This window comes from Belonocnema kinseyi, chromosome 9 (assembly GCF_010883055.1).
Source record: "Belonocnema kinseyi isolate 2016_QV_RU_SX_M_011 chromosome 9, B_treatae_v1, whole genome shotgun sequence".
Classification (NCBI taxonomy): Eukaryota; Metazoa; Arthropoda; class Insecta; order Hymenoptera; family Cynipidae; genus Belonocnema; species Belonocnema kinseyi.
In genome coordinates, this window is record NC_046665.1 from 4,926,911 (window position 1) to 4,947,105 (window position 20,195).

Below are 20,195 nucleotides of genomic sequence, written 5' to 3' on the forward strand. Positions count from 1 at the left end.
CAATGAACCACGCATACAGCAAAATCCTCAGCAATTACAAGCAAACTCGGGAAACGAACAAGACCTCCCCAGACAAGGTGCGATGGGGCAGGCATCAACATCTCAAGATTAAAAGCACCCAACCCAAATAGAACCAGACCTCTAGAAACCGTCAACATTACATTTAATTTTAGTAAAGGAAATATTATACTGTCCACAGTAATTAATACCCCTGGATTAAAAAACCCCGTCCGTATGATGACCGATACAGGTGCAGATCTAAATCTTTTAAAAGAACACATGGTTAAATCATCAACACCCATAGATAGAGTTAAAATATTTAGGCTAACTCGAATTAATGAACATCCTATATATACTTTAGGTCAAATAAAAATAAACATTTTTGGATATTTAACCACATTTAATATCATACCAAAAGGAGTTCCCGTAGATGATGATGGCGTATTAGGATCAAAATTTTTCATTGATAATAATGTTCATATTAATTATGCATCCAGATGTTTAGAAGTAAATAACAAGAAATATCCTTTTTCATCAACAAATAAAATCATTTTACCTGAAAGATCTGTCTCAGATATTTATTTAATCATTAAAAATCCAGAAGTTAAAACAGGATTTATTCCCCAAATATCAGTAAAACCCGGCATATTTTTAGTTAACGCAATTGTAACTAACGATAAAGGTAAAGCATTTGTAAAAATAGCAAACATTCAATCAGAATCAGTAGAAATACCAATACCGGATGTACCTCTTGAAGAATTCAAAGAACTTACAGAGCAACCATTTAATTAAGAAAATTCAAATACTTTTACACCAATAGAAGACGCATTTTACAATTTTTCAAAATCAAATGATTTTCCAATTCATCCAGAAAAAACTTACAATACTTCTTGCAAGGAAAGAGCAGAAGAAATTATGGATCTACTTCGGTTACATCACTTAAATGCGGAAGAATTATCACATGTAGAAAAATTAATAAGAAATAATGCAGATAGATTTCATATCCCTGGAGAACGATTGACTGCTACCAATGTTCTCTAACATAAGACACCAACAACCGACGACCACCCCGTATGTACGCGTCAATATGATTTCCGCCCATTCATAAAGAAGAATTACTGAGACAAACGAATGATCTACTTATAAACGAAATAATCATACCATCTCAATCCCCCTATAACACCCCTGTATGGATCGTTCCCAAGAAAGAAGATTCTCAAGGAAATAAAAAATGGAGAATGGTTCTTAATTTTCGTAAACTCAATGAAAAAACCATTAGTGATTCATTTCCTCTGCCAAGCATTCACGAAATTTTAGACCAATTAGGAAACGCGAAATACTTTTCAGTTTCCGATATAGCATCAGGTTTTCATCAAATTAAAATGAGCAAAGAAGACTCCCATAAAACAGCATTTTCAACCCTCTATGGTCATTATGAATTTGACCGAATGCCATTAGGACTTAAAAAAGCTCCAGCCTGTTTCCAACGTCTTATGAATATTACTCGATCAGAATTAATTGGAACAGAATTATTCGTGTACCTTGACGACATTGCAGATTCCTTAGAAGAACATCATAGAAAATTCAATACATTAATTAATCGATTACTTGAAGCAAATCTAAAATTACAGCCGGATAAATGCGAATTTTTTCGACCGGAAGTAATTTATTTATGACATATTATTGATAAAGATGGTGTACGTCCAGATCCAAAGAAAACAATAGCAATAAAAAACTTTCCCATTCCAAAAAATGTTAAGAATATAAAACAATTTTTAGGTTTAGCCGGTTATTATAGACGATTTATAGAAGGTTTTTAAAAAAAGCAGCACCTCTGAATCAACTTTTGAAAAAGGAAGTACCTTTTAAATGGACTGAAAAAGGAAGTACCTTTTAAATGGACTGAAAAACAGCAAAAAGCATTTGACACTTTAAAACAAGAATTATGCGAAAAACCTCTGTTAGAAAGACCTGATTTTGATAAACCTTTTATCCTTACAACTGACGCTTCAGGTTTTGCAATAGGTGGAATTCTGTCTCAAGGTAAAATCGGAAAAGATAAACCAATAGCATATGTATCCAGAGCACTAAATATTCATGAAATTAAATACCACACATATAATAAGGAAGCTTTAGCAATCGTGTTTTGTGTTACTCATTTTTGACACTACTTATACGGTAGAAAATTGAAAATTGTTACTCATCATAAATCATTAATCTAGTTCCAAAATTCAAGTGACCCGTGTTCACGCGTAACAAGATGGAAATTAAAATTATGTGTTTTTATTAAACTTTTACTTGGGCAAACCCGGTGATACATCATAGCCAGGGACTAAGTCAAGTGACTGATGAGATTAGAATGTTATAACTTTATTCAAATAATTTATTACGCTGGTTGAAACATCCTGCGATGATGTTGTAGGTATACAATTACGAGCGGCCACGAGCTTTGGAGGTGACAACAGTCACCTCTGGATGCTTTCTTAGACCTTTCTTCTGGACCAGGAAGAAGAAATAGAAAAAACAGACGAAGAAGGAGAAGAATCAGAAGATAAAGGAGAAGAATATGAAGGGGAAGAATATGATGAAAATTCAGATAACGAAGAAAGCCAAAAAAATATAAATTTAACATGTTTAGAAGAAATTGGCTACGATGCTCTTGAAGGAAGAAACCCAACGAACCCAACTTCAGATCAAAATATAAAAATTAATAATATTTTATCAAGCCTCGAAAATTCCTCAAATATTTTGAACCCCTTTATATTCATTATTTTGGGCATGATTAACATATTATTAAATGTTCCAAGCACATAAAATTTCCAAGAAAATATTAAGAGAATCAAAAAAATAATTACGGAAAATTTTCAAAAGAAACCAGTAAACTCAATTACATAGGATAAAATAATAAATGTAAGATGTAATGCAGTAATAATTAGAGGAAAATGCGAAATCTAAGAAATCCAGAATCTCAAGTTAGGTTTAAGAAATTAATGAATTCAGAAACTCCAAGAAATCAAGAAACTCAAGTTACGTCTAAGAAATCAATGAATCAGAAACTCAAGTTAGGTCTAAGAAAGCAATGAATTCAGAAACTCTAAGAAATCCAGAAACTCTAGTTAGGTCTAAGAAATCAATGAATTCAGAATATCTAAGAAATCCAGAAACCCTAGTTGGGTCTAAGAAATCAATGAATTCAGAATCTCCAAGAAATCCAGAAACTCAAGTTAAATCTAAGAAATCAATGAATCCAGAAACTCAAGGTAGCTCTAAGAAATTAAGAAAATCAAGAAATCAAAAGATTCAGGAAATTCAAGAAACTCATGAAATTAATCCAGAAACTCAAAGAAATAAATCAAAGGAAATAATTCAGGAAGAAAGAATAAAGTTAGGAAATCAAAAAGGTAATTTTAAATTAAGTACTCGTGGAAGGCCAAAACTAACTCAAGAAAATTTAATAATTTAAAAAAATCCAGAAATCCCGAATTCCAGTACAGAAATACCAATCTCAGAAATTAGGAAACGTGGAAGACCCAAAAAAAACTCAAGTTCCGCAACCAGAAACCAAAAAGAAACGAGGAAGGCCTCGAAAAGTGGTTAATCAAAATAAACTAATATTCGAAAATGAAGACTCAGATCCAGAAATTTCAAGGTAAAATATACACGAATCTCTTTATTAAAATTTCAGTACCTCCGAAGAATCAAGTGCAGAAGAATATCAGGATTATAGTGAAGAAAATCCGATAACAAATAAAAATAATAGTTTAAAAATTATGAACTTAAAGAATTTTCAAGTGACATCGAACAAGAAATCTTTTCAAATTAAGAAGAAATGTTAACCCCTGACAAACCAACTCGAACAAACAATGACGAAAACCTTTCCCCTTTAAGAAAGCCTCATATTGATCGACAAAAACCAAACGCGCAACGAGTAGATATGCGAAAGGAAGGTCAAGACCCTAAAATCGTGATAGAATGTAGAGATCAGCTAAGAATGAGGAAAGATAATTACGCATACTTCACATCAACGATAGGAATACCTAAAGACAATGGATCCAAAAGTTTAGCAAAAAGAAATGAATCACATGAATTTAAGCATCTTGTTATAGGTGAAGCTTAGGCAATTAAAAAGGAAATTTTTATCACATAGCATTACCCATTGAAACAGAATTAGGTAGTAGTTTGACAGAAGCTTCAGAAAATATTAAGAAATCAATTTATCAGTAAGAGATTTAGCAGAGAAATTAAAATTAAAATCAATTAGTATTGCAAAAACTTCGAAAATTTTACACGTTGATTGGCCAGAAATACAATCTATATTAGAAGATGTATTTTCATATTCATGGACAAAAATAATAATCTGCAACGGAATTACTCAATATGCCGATAATGAACAACGAAAATCTCCTATTGAAGAAGAACATTCAGCAGCATTAGGCGGACACAAAGGAGTAACAAAAACTTAGAATTAGAAATAGATATTTTTGGGGAAACATGAAGACAGATATTCAAAAATACATTCAAAGTTGTTTATAATACCAATTAAAGAAATTAGTTCGCGCAAAAACAAAAAATCCTCTCATAATTACTGACACACCGGGTGTCCCCTTTGAGAAAATTTCAATGGATATAGTTGGGCCATTACCAGTAACAAAAGCAGGTCATGAATACATTTTAACAATTCAGAATGATCTTAAAATATATTCTCCAGCTATACATTTACCTAACCAGCAAGCAAGTACAATAGCAGATGCATTTTTTTTTAATTTATCTGTATTTTCGAATCGCTAAAAGGAGTTTTAACTGATCAAGGAATCTCATCACGTGTTAGCTGAATACTTAAAACAATTTGTGAATAAAAACGCCAAATGGGACGATTGGCTCGAGTTAGCAACTTTCTCTTACAATACAAGCATTCATGAAAGCACAAAATGCACCCCGTTTGAACTAGTTTTCGGGAATTTAGCAAGACAACCATCAAGCGAACCACCCCGTCAACATGAAAAATTAGAAACTTATAGTGATCACTTAACCAATTTAATTACCAAACTCCATGATATACAATCAGTAGCAAGAAACAATCTCATGAACGCAAAAAAATCTAAATCTTATTACGATCAAAAAATTAACCCACAGAATTTTAAGATCGGAGATAGTGTTTTTCTTTTAAAAGGAACAAAACCTAGCAAAGTAGAAGATCAATACACAGGACCACATGAAGTATTAGAAATACTAAGCAAAGGAAATGTAAGAATTAAAATTAAAAAATCCTCCAAAATAGTCCATGTAAACAGACTTAGACTTTCACACATTAAATCAAATGAATAAAACATTAATACTTAAAACAATAAATCATAATGAATTAACTTAGAATAAATGTAATAAATCAATATAAACAAAAGAAAATTATACTGCTCTACCATTGTTCTAACATTACTATTTTATGCAAATAATTATAATTAATTAATATAATTAATCAATATGAATAAAATAAAAAATATACTGTCCTACCATTACTATTTTACGCTAATAATGATAAATTAATTATAGGAAATAAAAATATACTGTTTTAAGATTTCTATTTTACGCAAATAATTAAAAATTAATTGAATTTAAATTTGCATACAATAAATAATTAAATAAATTTTACCATTTTTCAATTAATTTTTTCTAATATATAATTAAAAATTTGTCATCAGGACAACCGCAGGATTTCGCCGGGAGCGGGTGCTAATCTGAAAAATTTCACCCGCTCCCAGCGAAATTGCGGTAAAATTTTAGCCACAACCACGTCTCACGACCGTGAGATAGGTGGTTACAGTCTGTAGAGAAATCAATACGACGATCCAGCAAAAGCCTTAGGCAACCTAAGAACGCGGAGCGACCCAAGGACTACCGCGTTCTGCATTTTTCCCGCAAGTGTTTTAGCATATTGTTGACACGCAGGGATGCTTTTTAGGCCATTAGCAAGTGAAAGCTTGGCACCTCCAAGAGCCCCGACGATAAGGACTATAAGTTTATCAGAATATTCCGGGTATCTGCTTCGGAGAGTATCTTTTATAGATGTCACATCTTGAATGCGGCTCTGGGGCACGCTCAGGTATGTATAAGTCTCTCCAGCGCAAAGGTGTCGTATAGCGCTTCTATCAACGAACTCAGGATCGTCAGGGATGCCATTAAGTTTTCCTCGCTTCAAATAAACCTTGGCGCATTTGTCTAACCCAAATTCCATTCCAATTTCCTTAGTATATCGTTCGACAATCCCTAGAGCTAGATGTAGTTCCTCTTTGTTTTTAGCATAGATCTTAAGATCGTCCATCTAAAATACATGAGTGATCTTGTACTTTCGATCTGCAGGTTTGCCGCACAAGTACCCGTCGGAATGACGAAGTGCTAGAGATAGGGGCAATAATGTAAAGCAAAAGAGGAGTGGGATCATGGTGTCGCCCTAAAAGACACCATCTGAAAGGTGACCTTGTTAGTTGTCACACGATTTTTTCCAGATGAGATAGTAAATCTGGTTTTCCAAAGCAGCATCAACCTCTCTATGCACCCAACTATTTGAGGATGAACCTTTAAGATTTCCAAAAGACAGATGGTAAGTCTATGGAAGGTCGAATCGAAAGCTTCCGATAATAAATCCAGGTCATCGATAGGTCACGCTGGTAGAATGCTGCATCTTTACAGACATATCTATCGATGAAAAAGTTCTCCCAACATCCGGCTACGCCTTTCTTTGATCTTCGTTGTTCATACATTTGTTGTCACACAGGTTCAATTGCCCGAACAATCCTATCATTTAGAATAGCTGTGAATATCTAATAAAGTGTGTTCAGACAAGTTATTGGCCTGTAATTCTTCGGGTCAGCTAAGTTGCCTATTTTCGACAGGAGTATTGTGCGCCCTTCCACCAACCAGTCCGGAATCGGCTCTTCCGGCTTCAAATATGAGGTGAAAATACGGGCCAAATGCTGATGGGTTGAAGAAAACTTCTTCCACCAGAAGGTTTTAATAAAATCTGGTCCCGGTGCGGAATAGTTCTTCATTCCTCTCAATACTTATTTCATCTCCTCGGTAGTGATCGGTGGGCATTCTTTATCAGGTGTTATGAAGGCAACACATAACTCCTTGAAGCTATTTATATTTTCTGAGTCTTCGTCCAGTCTATGCTGCACTTCGTAGACTTCTATCCAAAATACTTCCACCTCCTTTGGTTTGGGTGGGTGTTCGACAGTAACTGGAGGGTCTTGGAAGAGTCGAGATGAGTCAGAGAGAAACTGTTGATTTTCTCTGACCCACCTCCCCTCCGCTCTAGACTTCTCTTAGCATCAGATAGTATCCGTATTCTCTCAACAATATGCTGCCTGATGGTCAGCAGCTTTGACTTGTTAAGTTTGTGATAACGGGTCCGGAGTTCGTGCGCGAACTTTCAAACCTTGGCGGTAAAATTCCTGCCAGATGTGGTGTAGTAAATCACACAGTGAATGCGGGTCGCGTACTGTCTTGCCCAGTCTATCTTTATGGCAAGTTGATGCATTCGTCTTTTGGTCTTATGATCAACCGTTGGTTTTGTTTTACGGTTCGCATCGGCCAAAGCTCTCGCTGCATTATACACACAATAATTGATAGCCCAGTGGTCAGGTTCTCCGGAAAATGTCCACGAAGCTCGTCATCCATTTCAGGCAGATCTTTAGGCTTGAGAGAAACCTTGGTGTTGATGTTTCTCCGGGTCGTAAAGTATCGCTCTTCCTCTATTGAATGCCTGCCCGCGGTTGGTCTTAGTGTCGCCTCTCTTTCTCTGTTGCTGGCTTGTTCTAGCTAATGTAGAGTAGGCGTTTCGCTTACATAGCCCCTTTTTCGGAGTAGTTCAGCATGGTTTCGCAGGCGTGGCTGCGAAAAGTGCGATAGCTCCGGGTGTTTCTCGCACCACAGAGCATGCAGCCGTGCCATGTATCCCCGGTCAGGGGCCACACTCGCATCGTAGCACTCTAGCAAGTCGTGATTCAGTCGCTCCGGCCACCCAAAGGTCGCGAGATCCCGCCGATCCATCGCATTGATCCATTTTCATTGGCTCCCCCAGCTCTAGATTGGTCGGCATTGTTGGCCGACCCATTGTCGGGAGCCCTGCGCGTTCTGTTGTTTTGAACCGCACTGACTACAACTATGTTTGGTGTTGTCATTGTTGTTCCCACGAGAAGCTAGGGAAAGGGGTTCGTCCATCCTTGTAGAGCCCCGCATGCAAGGATAAGGCTGCGTACTCTGAGAGGTCGCCCGGTTTCCCAGAGTCACCGTTCTAGACACCTCACCCAAGTGCCATTCAGCTTTCGGCACGGTTTTCACACCAACGCTTGGGGGTCAATTCCTTTGGAACCACCATTTTATAGACATCTATAAAATAAGAAAATAAATCAATTTATAAAGATAATGCATGCATTAAACCTTAAAAATGTTAAAAAATTTAATTATTAGTAATATTTCATACTGATGCAGTTTAAACTTTACACTTATTATTATCTTAAAATTTCTGTCTTACTTAAATTACGATTTAAATCTTAATACAATAAATTAATAATATATGGATAGAATTAGATTCCTATACATCAATCAAATTAATATTACTATTTTAAAAACATATTAAATTTAATCAGTATTACTATACATTTAAATAAATTATATATATATATATATATAAATTTAATAATATTTTAATATTCTTAAGATCTTTAAATATTAAGCTCAACCATTATTTCAGTTAAATAAATAATAAATAAGATGTTTAATATAATAAAAACTAGCACTGTACATGAATAGATTACAATCAAATAAATTATGACTTTCATAGATCAATTTAATAATCCACACACAATTTAAATAGATACTGAATATAATAAATTTCAAGCAGATACAGCACCTATTTCAGGAATAAGAACTGAAATTACAACTTTAAGCTTCTTCTTGAGAACACCTATAGCACAAATTCAAAGATTATATTATTGTTCTGGTCCAACCAACTACCTAAATAATTAAAACTAATAAAAAATTATTTTGTGTAATCCAGTTACCCTTTTATCATTCTTCTTCTATTTAATTTCCGTTTGCACAAATTTCGGATTCCACTTCATCCTCTTCTTCTAACATTAAATACTGTTTTTTTTAAACCCACTAAATAATCACAAGCCCCGACTAAAGTAAGGAAATCTTTTCCTCTTATTAAATAATACATTTCATCTTTAAAATAAAGCTTAGTATACCCATTATAATATAATTCAAAATAAACAAGGGGTTAGTTGTGGAGAATAAAATGTTTTAGGAAAAAAATCCTTTCCCAACTAGGATTACAATACCGGGTTCCATACCACCAGAATGGAGTACGAATCTTAATATTATCTACTGTTACATAAAAACAATACTCTTTAAAACGATAGCAATCTAATAATGTGTCGCCAATTAAATCAAAAATACTTTTAAACAAATACATACATAGCAATTCACGAAATTCACGAAAAACTCCGAACGAACGTTCAAAGGCAACTTACAAAATCTATACATCAGAAAAACAAGATGGTTTCCCTAAACACATAAAGTTAACAATAAAAAATTATCTTCCTGAAAATCTAAATTTATACAATTTAAGGGAAATCCTATTTTCTTAAATCCTACCCAACATACTATATAACATTGTTATATATACAATAAAACTTCCTAACCAAACAAGTCTATATATTTACGAATAAAAACAATAAACAGAATCTGAATTTGGAATGAAAGGAAATATAAATGTCATAAAACCTCCCTATATAAAATCCCCCCTCGGAGATAACATAAATCGGTTCCCCTCCTATAAACTCTATTTATCTCTAGCTTACTTGCAACAGGTCACCACTAACCTTATATGTATTATGTTCTAGGTCAAGATGCAGAAAACGTTATGGAATCAACATTTACGAAATTTACAGCGTTAATTTTTTCCTATAATCTTTAAATTTTCTGAAATCCATGAACGAAATTATTAAAATGATGCTTTTCACTCAATTCTCTCCTTTCATAATACAAACGCATGACAACCCAATCCTTTTCACGCCAAAATTTAACCATTAAAACTTCCCTAATTCAATTATTTTATCCTTAGTTAAAGGAAAGGCATGCTAATTCAGTCTTCTTTTAATCAAAATACAACAGGTAAGCAAAATTCACTTAGAAAATGAGTTTCAACTTTGAACAGAAAATGATATCGGAACCAGACAAAACGGATAACAGACCAATAACTCCAACAATACCTATAATATTTTTGAACTCTTTGCAACTAACATCCTACGAAAAATCTATGTTACACTCGAGTTTTATTAACCAACAAAGTTCATAATTAATGTGGTTTCTGCAAATAATATATTGAATATCCTAAAGATAGAGCTCACACTTGTATTAAATGTATTCGAAGATTTTTCTTCTTTCTCAAAACGAAAACAATTTATATTTCATTCATAAAACAGAGACTGAACTCTGGTAAGAAAATTAACATTTGAAATAAAAGTAAAAAAATATTACGTCTTCAACAATGAAACAAATACAGTTTTCCAGGTAAGTAACAAACAAGCCTTCTATATACTTGAATACACAATCAAAATATTTTCTATAGCTTTACAAAAAATAGATATGAGATAACAAAAGAATCCAAGAATAAAATACATGATATTTTATTCTTTATAGCTAGTTATAAAATTAGGAAAAATGAGAATTTATTTATACCAATGGAATTCATGATGATTCTAAAGTAGAAGCAAAAACAAATGTGACAAAGAAAATTTTAGACTTTTTAAATCAAAAACTCGAATTTATTATCAGGAAACGAACCAAATATATCAGAAAAGTTTACAGACACAGGTCGAAAAAATTATGCCAATAGGAAAATAGTTGTGAAAGATGTTATGAAAGATTCCACATAGCAAAAATTGTTACAGTGTCGAAAGGAACAAATCTTACATAGAAAATAAATTAATAAGAAAGTAACACTTCCATTTACAAATATTATTTTAAATTATCAGCATAGAAACAGGAATTTTCGCTTTACAACATATTAACCATATAATAAATATATTTAATCTTTAATCTAATTATTATATTTAGCTACAGTTGATAAACAAAAAATCAGCACAATATAAGTATATGTAAGTATGACATATTTTACTGTGCCTTAACTTTGAAATTTTTAATAAATAACCATGAATGAATATTATATTTGTAAATAATTACTTGTACTATTTAATAAAAATTATATGACTGTGTATCTATCTATTCTCTATTTAGAAAATAAGTTATTTACAAATACAAACTTGAACAGGCGGTTTCACAAACATGTTTCAAGCCGGAGAAGGGGAGATATCACCCTCAGTGACCGAATCAAGTTTGAACTTGGTTTCAATCGTAAATCAATGATTCAATAAAATTTAATCTTATAACCACACTCAATTATATATTGCATGAGTTGTAACCAAAGGCATTCAAATAAAGTATGCAATCAAATTTTCAGGTAATATGTAAGAAGCTACTATAACATTATGAAACTAAAACCTTATAGTCAAGGTACAGAGATACTGTAATATAGAAATGTTTATCGAATTTTCAATTAATCATGTATCGAACTGTAATCATAGTAATATTGAAAATTATTAAGCGAATTCTTAAGAAAATATGTTTAATTATAGAAATAATGAATAATTATTAGGCGAATTCTCAAGAAAATATGTATAATCATAGAAATATCGAATAATTACTAAGCGAATTCTCAAGAAAATATGTATAATCATAGAAATGTTGAATAATTACTAATCAAATTTTTAAGGAAATATGTATTCAATCGAAATCACATAAATGTTTATCGAATTAGAATCATAGAAATATTGGATAATTATTAAGCGAATTCTCAAGAAATTATGTATTCAACCAAAATTACATAAATGTTTGTCGAATTTTCAATAAATCATGTATCGAACCATAGACAGATCAATATTATCAATCTAATTCTCAAGAAATCATGTACTGAGCTGAAATCATTAAGATTTTTGTAGTCTTAATAAAGAAAGAATAATTAACCTCTCATGATTTGTACGCAATATAGATTATAGAGATTTTGTAACCTAGAAAATATATGGATACCAATAAATACTTACCTAAATCTTTAAGGGAAGTATGTACGAAATTACAACAATACTGTAACTTTATAATTATGTGGAAAATAATAAATATTTAAGAAATTTTTTTTTCCACAAAACACATATGCAAAAATGTTATGTATGTGTTTGCATATACCATACAACTTAAAGAGAAATAGCATGTTTGCAAAATTCTAATGTGAATTCTTCCCACATTAATTAATTTAAATGTGAAATTTTGGCTCGAGCATATTGGTTTCACCATATGATTCGAACAAATCGGGGGGAAGATGTCACGTACTATGTCGTGACCCTATATCTATGTATTTAAATATAAATCACTAAATTCTAAGGGAATTGACAATGCTCCTCTGTTTAAAAACGGCTCAACCCAAAGTCTATAAATTGTATTGATTTAGAAAGAGGGAGATAGAAAGAAGAGGAACGAAGAAAATAATATGCCTCAATCACCCCCTTCATCGCTGATAAAATCATCAAGACAGGATGGAAACTCATGGAGGAGTCTACAAGTATTGATTTCTGGAATAACCTATATGGACCATTCTCATGTGGATACTTTGGATAATAGACAACCGTTTCATCCAGGTTATAAATCGGCGCAAAAACTCGGTCGGCTTACGCGAAAATAATGCCAAATTCTGCTGGGAAGTTGTCACACGAATTCGTTTTTGGTCCATTGTGAGCAAACGCGGCACCCATCGCGCGGAGAGCTTCTTCATGCCCAAAACTGAATGCACGATATTGCCCACATGTTCCAATGATATGCCTACAGCATTAGCTACCTCTCTCAATTTCACTTTGGGATCATTCAACAACATATCATGGATTTTTTCGACATTTTCTGGTGTAGTGACCTCTTTTGGGCGCCCATATCGTTCAGCATCAACTGTGCTCGTACGGCCACATCGAAACTCGTTAAACCACTTATGAATCGTTCTAATCGACGGTGCAGAGTCCGGGTAATACTTATCCAGCTTGGCCTTGGTCTCGGATATCGTTTTCTTGTGAAGATAGTAGTGTTTGATCAAAACTCAAAACTCAGATTTTTCCATATTAAAAAAAACTCAGAGGTTAGTCGCTTCTCAGTGCTGTAACTTGTAAATGCGTAAACATAAATGGCTGAAGTTTTGACAGGCGTCATTTGAAGGATCAAGCTCGACGAAAATAGTTCACATTAGAGAATACTAATGCCATCTCTTAGAATTTTCAGGTACTTATCAGACTGCCTAGTATAAGCAGCAAAAGATTTATAGAAATATTAAATAATGGATCAAATTTTTGCAAGCTGGTAAGGTGTTCTATAAAATTTTTAAAATTAATTTCAAGAATGAAGTGAAAACAAAGAAGAATCTATATATTCTATAAGAATCTATATGTAATTACTAGCAGTCGGTAAGGTGTTATCTATAAGTTTCTGTTGGTATCTTTACTTCGTTTTTGGAAATTCATCATTGATCCTCACAGACTTCCGGGTCTATATGGCTTTATATGAAGTTACCAACAGCCACAAAGGTGGTTTCTATATGCTTCTGTTGGTATCTATATTGTCTTTCGGTGAATGTCCCATTGATTCTCAGACGGTATGACTACCATACACCGTCATAGCCTATGTGGTCCTATATGGAATTACCAAAACTAATTGGGGTGGTTTCTATACGCTTCTGTTTGTATATTTACTTCGTCTCGGTGAATGCCACAATGATGTGTATCTTTACCCGGTTTTGCTGAGTTCCACATTAATTCTCATAGACTTCTGGTTCTATACGGTCCTATATGCAATTACGAACAGCCACTGAGGTGTTTTCTATATGCTTCTGTTGGTATCTTTATTTCTTTTGGGGAAATGCCTCATTGATTCTGATAGACTTCTGGGCCTATGCGGCTCTATATGGAATTACCAATAGCCACTATGGGGTGGTTTGTATATGCTCCTGTCGGTATCTTTATTTCTTCTTGGGAAAGGCCTCATTAATTCTGATAGACTTCTGGGCCTATGTGGCTCTATATGGAATTGCCAACAGGCACTGAGGTGTTTTGTATATACTTCTGTTGGTATCTTAATTTCGTTTCGGTGAAAGCCACAATATTTTTAATTTAAATTAAAAACAGCAGAATTGAAACAAAAATTACAAATTTTTTATCAAAATCTATTCGATTTGTATACCACAGGAGATAAAGTTTTATACATTTTTAATTTTAAACGAAATATAGTTGAATTTTCAACCCAAAATATGAACTTTTTGAAAAAAGTTGATGTTTACCTAAATAATTGTATTCTTAACCAAAAAGTATGAATTTAACAAAATTGTTGAATTGTTCTCAAAATAATAATATTCTTTTACAAAAAAGGTGAATTCTCCACTCTGCGGGGGAAAAAAATGTGAAACAAATTCTTGAATTTCACATCTCTAAAAAGACCAAATAATTTAATATAAAAATATTTCTTTTTAACAGAATAGACCAATGTTTAAACAAATACTTCAATTTTCAGTTACAAACATTTATTTAAAAAGAAGATATTTAAACAAAGTATACATTTTGAAGCAGTGATTATTTTGAAAGAAATTGAGGATTTTCAACAAAAAATGATTTGTTAACAAAGCAGTTTAAGTTACGACCAAAAAATATTATATTTATACCAAAAAAATCAATTTTCAAAAAAACAATAGAAATTTTCAACAAGAGAGTTCAAATTCTCAAATACAAAGACGAATTTTTTACAAAATTTCATTTTATAACCAGAATAGTTTAACTGTTAACACGAAAAGACGAATTATGCACAAAAACTGTTAAATTTTTATGAATAAAATGAATTCTCGTCCAAAAATATAAGAGTATAGACTTTGTAACCAAACATAATTCGGTTAGGCCCGTTAATAGTTGGATTTATGTGTTGGATTCTATTAATTCAGTTCGTAGTTAAGTGAAAGAACGAGAAAAGGAGGGGAAATACTCTGAAGCAATCGAATTTTAATTATTTATAGGCTAAAATATAATAATTTTAATAAACACTGCAGTTTATTTTAATGATTTCTAAATGTTATGTTATACAAAACTGACTGGTACGAAAACAATATTTTCCGAAAACTTCCACGTTTTGCCATTCAAATACATATATGGATACACTCAACATTGAAAAATTTTGATTTCTTATTAAGGTCGAAATTTGCTATATCAGCCACAAACACTTTGTCCTTTGTTTCGCGTATCTGCATGTATCCGAATACCATAATTAAAATATCGGTATATGTTCTTTTTACACAACGGCTGCCAAATATTCCATCATTCTCCCGCTCGCGTCGCAAAACTCCCGTGCAGAAAAGTCCATTTATTGACATCTTACCGCACCGAACGCGAAGGCAAATGGACGCCAGAAACAAAATTGCCCCTGCGGCCGGACGCGTCGATTAGGTTTGTCACGTTAAGTGGGGATATACAAGTTATCTGTACGTCGAGGGCCAAACAATAATACTAAATGCATGTGACGGAACTTTATTTTTTAATAAATGAAAAAAAGCATGTGAAGCAGATAAAGGACGTTTGGTGAGCACGACCAGATAGGGGCTGAACCCTAAAGTCTCTCTGTATCTCTCTTAGTTCTCCCTTCACCATTTTCCTTTCCCCTTTCTTATTTCCCTTTTCACTTTTCCCTTTTCAGTCGTTCCCCTTTCTCGTTTTCGCATTCCCTTGTCGGTTATTACCCTTTACCATTTTCCCATTAAAATTTCCCTTCCCTTTACCCTTTTCCACCCCTTTTGCATTTTACTTTCCCCTTTCCCAATCCCCTACATCGTTTTTTTTCCTTTTAACCCTTTCCTTTTCTCAATTCTTTTTTACCATTTCCTCTTTCCCTTTCTACCATTTTCCATTTCTTTATTTCCCCGTACTCTTTACCCATTTTTTATGTTCTTCCCGCCTCCCTTTTATTTTACCCTTTTTCTGTTCCTCCCCTTTTCTTTCCCTTTTCACCCTTTCTTGTTTCTTATTTTTACTCCCCTTTTCCTTCCCTCCATTTCCTTGAACTATTTCGCTTTCCCCTTTAAACCATTCCTTTTTCATCCTTCCCCCCTCCCCTTGAATCTTTCTTTTTTCCCCTCATCCTTTCCCTTTTTATCCTTTCCGGTGTCTCATTTTCTCTTTCCTTGTTCCTTATTCCCTTTTCCTGTTTTCCTTTCCCCTTAACCTTTTAATCTTTCCCTTTTCAACATTTCCCCGTTCCCTTCACCCATTTTTCCATTATCTATTTCCCTCTTTCCCTTTTTCCAAAAGGAAAAATGAGAAAGGGGAATGGGTGAAAATTGAAAGAGAAAAGAAAAGGGGAAAGTGGGAAATAGGGAATAGAGAAAAAAAGTTGTAAGGTACGGTGAAAGGATGAAAAGGGAAAGTTTAAAAGGGAAAGTTTAAACGGGAACGACAAACAGCAAAAGAGAATGGGTGAAAGGACAAGGGGAGTAAGGGAAGGGTAGTTTATTGTTCAGGATTTTGAGCCTGATGGCGGACAAGGGTGGTTCTTGTAGTGCTGGGGGAGGTGAGGTGTGAGAAAAGGGTGCCTGAAGGGGATGTGAGGGGTGAAATAGGGCAAAGAAACTGATATTTTAGGGCGGTAAGGGACAGTAGCCTTAAGAGAAATCTGTTGGCGGCAGTGCGTACTTTCGTGTATGAATAGGTTACAGTTACCGACGGACGAGCGGGAGGTCGGCAGCGAGAGTACTGGCAGTGCTGGTAGTGAAGTAGACGGGGAGGAAATATCGAGAAGGACACGACGGCCAGTTGTGTGTGGCCCGGTGTCAAGTAGCGCGTCAGGGAGGGGGAAGAATCGGAGCGAAAGAAGCGATCAGGCAAGGGAGAGAGCGTCCAGTGCAAGTGAGAGGGAGGATCTCTTTAAGAGGAAAAGGGAAAGCAAAGAGAGTCCAGAGAAAATCGCGCTAGAGAGTCCCTTTAAAAAAAGCGTACGAACACATAGGTCACCCCCCCCCTCCATAAAATGGAGGGGAAGACGGAGAAGGAGTCTATCGAGGTGCTGATAATCGAGATCAGAGGATTGAGGTAGGACGTAAGGGGGGCTATGGAGCAGATGGAAAGTATGGGGGAGAACCTGAGGGTAAGAGATAAGAGATGGGAAAAGGAAGTAAAAGAGCTGAGGGGAAAGTAGAAGGATTGCAGAAGGAGTTGGTGTCGGTAAGGAAGAAAAAAGAGGACAAAATAAAGGAGATGGTAGAAGATATTAGAGTGTGGAAGGAAAGGGCGGAAAAAAGGCTGAAGAAGGTGGAGGGTAGGTCAGGAATGGAAGCAGTCGACATGGGGGAATGAAAAGGAGGAGAGAGCGGATGGGGAAAGGATAAGAGCAATGGAGTTGAGGATGTAGAGAAGAGAGAAGGCAGATAGGCGAAATAATATAGTGAGAAGAGGATTTAAACTAAAGAGCAGGGAAGAAAGGGAGGGGGTGGAAGCGCTGCTACAGAGCATAGGGTGGGTTAAAGGCAAGGTAGGGAAAGTTAGAATGGAGGGGAGAAAGGAGAATGAAGTGGCGGTGGTGGAATTGGAGAGCTCGGAAGAAAAATTGGGGGTAATGTGTCACAAAAATAGGATTAAGGATAGAAAGGTTTTTATCGATCAAGATTTGACGAGGAAGGAAAGGGATGTTCAGAGAATGCTAAATAACAGGGCTAGGAAGGAGAGGAGCGAAGGGAGAGCGGCGAAGGTAGGGAATCGAAAAAATAAAAATAGACGAGAAAATGCGGGTATGGGACGAGGAGAAGGAGGTATTAAAGGAAGTGTAGAGGAATTTATTTCGAGGAAGTAGGGGGGTGGGAGTGAAGCAGGGTGGAGGAGTGTTAAAGGTGCTGTACTGAAACGTAGCAGGGGTAAAGAAGAAAGATGAGGATTCCTGTAGGTATATTCAGAAATTTGATGTGATTGGACTGGTAGAGATGTGGGTAGAGAGAAAGGAATGGAATTGAGTAGAGCGAAAGTTGCCAAGGGGGTATATATGGAGGCTACAGGAAGCGTTTAAAGTAAAAAGGAAAGGAAGGGCTAGTGGGGGAATTATAACAGGGGTTAGGGATAGATTAGAGGAAGAATTTCATAAAGAGGGAGAGGGGGAGGGCGTGTAAATGAGGGTTGTACCGGAAAGGGACCTGTACCGGGAAGGGGAGAGCTTTAAAGGAAAACCGAAGGATAAAATAATAAATAAAGAGGGGGAGATTCTAAGAGACTGGATGGAGGATAGAGGGTGGGCGGTCGTGAATGGTATGGTAAAAGGGGATGAAGTGGGAGAAAACACGTATGTGAGTAAGAGGGGTGTATCGGTGATAGACTATGTGATTATGAATATGCAAGGGTGGGAGGAGAAAGAGACATTCGCAGTGGAAGGGAGGGTGGAATCAGACCATCAGCCATTAAGTTTGTGGATACAGGGGGAGGCTGGCGAAAGGCAGGGTGGGGGAGAAGGATCGTTAGGGGAGAGGGTGTCATGGATGAGAGAGGCGATAGAGAAGTATTAGGAGCAGTTAGGCAACGTAAGCTTTGAGGGGGAGTCGGTGGACGAGATATGGGAGGATCTACAAGAGAAAGTGAAAGGTTGTGTGCAAAAGAAGGTTTTTAGAAAGAAGAAGAAAGGAATGGTGAAGCCGTGGGGGGATAAGGAAATTAAAATGATGAAGAGAAAGGTGAAAAAGAAGTACAGGCTGTGGAAGGAAGGGACCGCGAACAGGGAGGAGTACGTAGAAATGAGGAAGGAGTTTAGGGCGATGTGTAAGAAGAAAGAACAGAAAAAAGAAAAAGAGCTGGAAGAGGAGTTGAGAAGTGTTAAGGCAGAAGGGGACGCGTGGAAGATAATTAATAGGTTTAGGAAACGTAGAGTGGGGAAAAGTGAGAAGATAGGGAGCGACGAATTGAGGAAATTTTTCAAGGATTCATTTCAGGGGTCAGATACACGAAAGAGAGATGAGGGGATTAGAAGATAGATGGAGGTAGATGGAGAGGAGCTGAACGACGAGGAGATGGAGAAGCAGATAGGGAAATTTCAAAAATCTAAGGCAGAAGGGATGGACGGGGTAGAGAACCCCGTTTTTTTTAATTTTTATAGCAGAATATGGAATAATTATATTAATAAGAACTTTACTTATTTTTATCTAGGGAATTTTTCATTAAAATTTTTATTTTTTATTAAAATTTTATTAGTAATTAACTTAATTATTATTTTTAGAGGGACTTTCCCTCGATATCGATATGATAAATTAATAATATTAATTTGAAAAAGATTTTTACCCATCATTTTAAATTTAATAATATATTTATATTTAATTAAATGATTTATAATTATTAATAATATATATTATTGTTAATAAAATTTTAACAAAATTTTATTTATAATTTATTTTAATTATTAAATGAATTCATTTAAAATTAATAAAATTAAATTTATTTATTTTTAAATTATTTTTTATTTTAAATAAAATAATAATTAATTAACTTATATTTTTAAAAAAATTACTTGTAATACTGCCCTAATTAAATTTATAAAATATAAATTCAAATTTAAAATATTTAACAACATTGACCTTAAAAATGATCATTTTCATTCTTAATTTTTGGCATTAAAATCAAAATTTTGTCCATTTTTAAAATTTTTAAAAATTAAAAAATATAGAATTTTATTAACAAATTTCAAACATATGAATTTTATCTATACTATTATAAATAATTTATTAATCAATTACTTCCAATTTAATTAAAGATTTTCTTTAGTAATTCTCTTTGCCTAAGAATTTAGGCAAATTTATAAACTTTAAGATACACCTGACGGTTATATTAATATAATTAATAAAAATTAATAGTCTACAATTGCGATACTGTTTGCATGTTTAATAAAATTTCTAATTAATATATTAATTTCTTATATTCATACCCTACCCCCTTTATTAGAATATTTATATTATAATAATATTTATATATTTACTAATATTTTAATAATAAAATTTTATTTATAATTTATTTTAATTATTAAATGAATTCATTTAAAATTAA

General features: G+C 34.1%; 1 pseudogene; it reads left to right on the plus strand.

Annotated features, from left to right (window-relative positions):
• The window catches only part of LOC117179677, a 56,979-nt pseudogene that overhangs the window by 22,368 nt on the left and 14,416 nt on the right, over nt 1-20,195 (plus strand).